The sequence below is a fragment of the Pipistrellus kuhlii genome, unplaced genomic scaffold, assembly GCF_014108245.1.
Source record: "Pipistrellus kuhlii isolate mPipKuh1 unplaced genomic scaffold, mPipKuh1.p scaffold_m20_p_2, whole genome shotgun sequence".
Taxonomy (NCBI): domain Eukaryota; kingdom Metazoa; phylum Chordata; class Mammalia; order Chiroptera; family Vespertilionidae; genus Pipistrellus; species Pipistrellus kuhlii.
Window position 1 is genome coordinate 12,847,018 of NW_023425515.1, and position 6,106 is coordinate 12,853,123.

Consider the following 6,106-nt stretch of genomic DNA (forward strand, 5'->3'; position numbering starts at 1 on the left):
CTCTAGATTTTTTCTTCAAGAGAAAAACAAATTTATTATTTTTCTATACTTTGTCTCTGTATTATGCCTCTATGCTCCAAAATATCTTTTGTTAGCCAATCATTCAATGATGAGTCCTCAAATAATTCTTGTTTCTTCCTTTTCCTCTTTCTCCCTTCCTTTCTTCCGTCCTGTTTTTCTTTGTTTCTATCCTTTACTTTGGCAAAAATACAACCCATTTTCATTTGAGATCTTTGCCCTGAGAAACTCGTTATGTGGTTTTGTTTTTCCAGTGTTGTTCTTATAATTATTTTCTAGCTTCATACCTTTGTGGTTGGAACGATGCTTGATATGATTTATATCTTATTGAACTTATTGAGATTTGTGGCCTAACAAGTGATCTATGCTGGAGAGTGACCCATGTGCACTCGAAAAGAATGTTTTCTGCAACTTTTGAATGGAATGTTCTAGAAATATCTATTAAGTCCATCTGGTCTAATGTGTCATTTAAGGCCAATGTTTCCTTATTGATTTTTTTGTCTGGATGATCTACCTATTGATGTAAGTGGGATATTAAAGTCCCTTACTGTTATTGTATGACTATCAATTTCTTTCTTTATGCCTATTAATTCTTGCATAATATATTTAGGTGCTCCTGTGATGGGTGTGTAAATATTTATAACTGTTATGTTCCCTTCTTGTATGAACACTTTTGTTATTATATAATGCCTTTATTTGTCTCTTTTTACATTCTTAGTTTTAAAGTCTATTATGTATATAAGTATAGCTACCTCTGCTTTTTTTGTTTCTATTTGCATGAAATACCTTTTTCCATCTTTTCACTTCCAGTTTGTGTCTTTGATCAGTTACTTCATGTCTTTTGATTGAAGCATTTAGTCCATTTACATTTAAAGTAATTAGTAATAGGTATGTACTTCTTGCAAAAAATTTCCCCCATAAACATTTTTGTTACAAAAGTCTTCGCCATATAACTAATTTGCCATAAGGCAGTTTTTCTGTTAAAGGTAAAATAATGAAAAACAAAAGAGGGACATTAAAAAGGACATAATATAACATAAAAAATGAGCAAAACTAAAAAGACTTTATTGTGAAAATTAAAATATCAATATTGTCTTTTGTTTATAGTATTATCTATTTTTTGTTTGTTCATTTGTCTCCTTGGCATCACACTTTTCCCCCCCTCCAATTTCTTCCTTCATTAAGAGAAGTATCAGATTCCAACCAAATAATTTATAATTATTGCTCTTAAAGACTATGACTTAGCAGTCACCTCTTTATATTTGCCACAGCTTGTCAGACTTTTGGTTTCTGAGTGTTGGGAGGGATGATTGTGCCCACCAAAGGATTTGCAAACTGGTATGTTGTCATTTTCTAGTACAGTACACAATCTGGCTTTCCACATAGCTTTGAAATCTGGCTTTATGCATACTTGTTATCATCCACTATTTTAAGACCACCATGTCTACTCAGTGCTGTACAGACCATTTTGAGGGATAAGATTTATATAATAAGAATGGGAGCATTGTGAGAATTTCATCAATGGAAATATAAAACCAAACTGACAACTAGCTTAAATACATTAAGTCTTCCAAATGTAAATCAAATGTCAACCAGTTATATTGTCTTTCATGGTGAGATTGCCTTATGGAGATGTTTATAACAAATGTACTTACTGCAAAGATGCTCACAGAGAAAATACCAGGTATGAGTGGGGATCACCTTGGAACACCTGTACATTTAAAAAAAATATATTTTATTGATTTTTCACAGAGAGGAGGAGAGAGGGATAGAGAGCTAGAAACGTCGATGAGAGAGAAACATCAACCAGCTGCCTCTTGCATACCCCCTACCGGGGATGTACCCGCAACCAATGTATTAGGGATACATGCCCTTGACCAGAATCGAACCTGGAAGCTTTCAGCCCACAGACAGACGCTCTACCACTGAGCCAAACCAGTTTTGACACACCTGTATATTTTAAAAGAAAACTATGTGTAAATCTTGTGACACATTGCCCACATGTTCCTGACATACAGTGTGTCATGACATTGGGGTTATAGAGCACAAACAACAGGACTGGGGCTGGGCGGGAAGAAAATCAATATATAGAGAGTATATACCATACACCTGGCCTTGTCCCAGACATTTTCTACACAGCCTCCCAAGTTTCACAACCTTTCAAGGCAGATATTAATTTTTCCATTGTACAGAGGTGGCAATAGATGTTCAGACAGTTGAACAGCTTAAGAACATACAGCAAATAGCCACCCAGCAGGGATTTAACACAGGTTTACTTCTTTTATTGTTCTGCTGTGATTAAAACATGCCTCATTTTTTTTTTTAAAGAATGCTACCCTTTGCATAAGAGAAAAGGGGATATTTATTTTCCAAAAAAGAAGCACGCAGAGTGTTAAATGCTAATGTGGATTTGTCACAGGGACACAGGGGCCAGCTTGAATGAGCTTCCATTCTGAGCATTAAAATGAATTATGACAGGAATGGATTAAAACACATTTAGCAACAACAGCAGCAACCACAACCAAGAAATTCCTCTTAGCTCTAGTTGTGTGCTTTAAACCACATTAAATTTTCTCTCCCATAAAAAGTGACTAAAAGGCAAATGTGTGTACTCTTTTGGTATATTCAGGATGTATTCATACACATACAGACTCATATTTGTCTCCATAACTGGTTACATATTTTGCTAACTATCTTTAGAGCAAATAGCACTTCCCTTACACATTTGGGTCAACTATTGATAACAAATAGTTGGATTGACCAATAAGGGTCAGAAATGTCAGTAAAATCACTGAAAAGGATTGATCGCATTTCTAAACACACTTAGTTGGCAATGTTTTTTTTTTAAATATTAGTTGAATTAAATTGTTAATTTTGGCAATATTCTGTATTGATGTTAATTTAATCATTGAAAAACTTATTATTGAGATATTTAGGTAAAACTGCCTTTAGTGAATGGTATGAGGTTTAAGTGACATTTTCAAAAACCTAATACGTTATCTATATTGATATAGTTCATCAAACCATTTACCACACACATTGTTTTGTGCATATAGACAGTGTGTAATAAACATGAGTTATAGCTCAGTGATAAAAGATTGCTTTCTTTTATCATATTCCCCTGTAAACAGTCATTAACTAATTTATTTTGGAAGAGGAATGGCAAGCTATGAACTTTGTATCGAAGTTGTGTTCAATTACATTGCTTTTACATTAACAAGAGTTATGGTCAAAGGTGTCAGAATAATTTCAACTGTGCTTATTTCATTTATTAATCTTCCTTTGTACTAGTATCACCAATTTTTTAAAAACAAAAATGCCTTTATCATATTTTATAAAGGATTCATCTTTTATCTGGGAGTCTAAATTCGCATAGTTGCTTTTACCATCTGAATCAACCAATTTCCCCCCTCATTAATGTGTTGTATCTATTATCTATGTATTTATCTACACATATATCTCTTCTATAAACATATCTAAAAGTAATAGTTGATTTGTTGTAATTATCTAATTTTTACTCTTTAAAAATCACAAAAGTTTAGTGAATTTGAAGTCTTATAAGGCTTCAGTATACCTCAATATAACATGAAGGAGTTACATTTTAATAGAAAATGCAAATTTTCCTTAGGAATTAGATTAATACTCTTAGGCTAATATCAACTTTTGAAACTAAAATTATGAGTCCAGCTGCTATAGTCCATGTCAATTATGCATAAAAATACTATCAATGATCAAAACTAAATAGAATGTATATTATTTTTTCTCCAGAATAAAACTATAAGTCATTAAAGTGCACATTGTTGCAAGAAGGACGAAGGACCTACCTAACTACTGATATCTTCCTATATGGCACATGCAGCTGCCTCAAATCCATTGTGACTTTGTCCAATTGGAAGAAAGGAAGGTGGGAAGGATACAAAGAAAGGAACAATGTATGAATACGCTGTAGTAAAACTCTTCACAGGGTGACTTGATAAGCCACTGGAGTGCTTTCAAAACATTACAGAGATGTGAAGGAAGGAGGATAAGGAGAAGAAGTTGTGTTGGGATGCAGTTGCAACAGAAGCCTCAGTTCTCCTCTGGGGAGATCTGGAATGGTGATCCTTCAGAGGATTTCTAACTGAGTCAAGGGGCTGGGTCTTTATACCATGGCCACATTCATTGGCTGCATGCTGCCCCTAGGGAAGGGGCATGATGCAGGGCTAAGTGGCTTCCTTTGGCCAAGGCAGTTCCTGCAAACTGTCAGCAATCAGCACTCCCAGGAGCCTTGGGAAGAAGTAGTTGGTGAGAGTCAGATCTGGGAGGCATCCAATGCTATCTATTAGAATTGAACACTCCTGACGTAAGTGAGCCTTGGCTTTTTAAAAGAATCTTTAATATAAATATCCTGTTGGAGATAATTCAATTATTCCCTTAACTGCCTCTACAGTGAAGACCTTACCTAAATTGCTGTTGGCTCTATTGGCTGGGAACCTGCTTATATATTTTGGGTCTCTGCCCCAGGCCAGTCCTTCCTACCTACCTTCATAGAATGCTGGCTGCTTAACATGGAACAATATCTAGCAATGACAGAAGCCTACCTGACTTCCAATTATTGTCAGTGTCTGTCTCTATACTCCTGCATTCCCTGCTATTGGGTCCCGCACAATAATTGGATACTTCAGTGGGAGTATGAAAGGGGTATGATACTCCCAGGTTTTCAATACTCTGCTCGACCTCTGAATGTCTGCTTCACTCACTGTCAGCTGGTCATCCACCAACCCTCGTCCTGCTATCGTGAGCTACTCCCTCAGACTGAAGCAGTATTTAGACTCATTCTGACTTAGCCCCAGATTTACTCCACCATATTAAAATAATGGGAATATTCTGTGCAGTGATTGTGTTACCCATCTGGAGTTTCAAGTTGCAAGAGTTTTGCAAGGCAGATTTGAGCAGTGGAAAATTTGTGTCATATGAAACTGGATGAAATCTTGTGAGTTTTTTTTACAGTTAAAATCTAGTGTAGCTTTAGCTGAGCTGAACTTTATTTCTGAATCCATAATGTACATTAATTTTGCATACATTGAGAGTTTACAGCTGTATTGAAAATGAATATTTTGTTGGATTTAACATACTATGATTTTGAGCCAAAACCAGAGAAATATTTTGGTTCATTAAGTCACTATGCTTGTTACTATCTTGATTTCTGCTCTGCTCATTCACAAAGGGGGAGGATATGTGATTGTTGATTCTCTCATTTATTTTATTCTCAGATGGGTTGTATATATTTCTTTTATTAAAAAAAATCTAAATCATGTCACTGACTTTTTCTTTGACATCCTGTGGATTACTCAAAATCAGATATCTAAATCCACTAGAAGTTAAGCATAATGGATTTTTATCAATTCAATTTTCTATTTTGTTCTTTCATATAAGAGAACCACCTAAGAGTGTCATCATTCTCATGTTGTTATCTGGAAATCCTTTATTTCAGTTTTCTAATTTAATAGATCAGCAAGAACTGTGAAGATTCTAATATTTTACCCTGCTTGCGATGTAAGAAGTTAGCTGGCCACAATTTTGTGTATTTTGTAAGAAGATACAGGACTCGGCCGAAACTGGTTTGGCTCAGTGGGTAGAGCCTCAGCCTGTAGACTGAAAGGTCCCAGGTTCGATCCCGGTCAAGGGCATGAACCTTGGTTGCGAGCTCATTCTCATTAGGGGGTGTGCAAGAGGCAGGTTATTGATGACTCTCTCATCGATGTTTCTAACTATCCCTCTCTTCCTCTCTGTAAAAAAAATCAATAAAATATATATTTTTTAAAAAAGAAGAAGATACAGGACTCTTGGGTCAGAGTCAAAGTTTATTACACAAAGAAATAGCAGTAGCCAGAGTATCATGAGCTTCCCATATCAGAATTATTTCTGTGAGACTAGGTCAAACTGGTTAGATGGGAAGTGTGATTTTTATCAGAATCTTTCAACAAGAATTTTAATGGCTACTATTGACAGCCAGCCACTGGAATAATATGTTGATTAAGAAAAGCAAAGTTTATTATTGTCTAGTAAGGGAGTCTACTTTCTTGTGAGATCTTAGTAGTATCTTGGG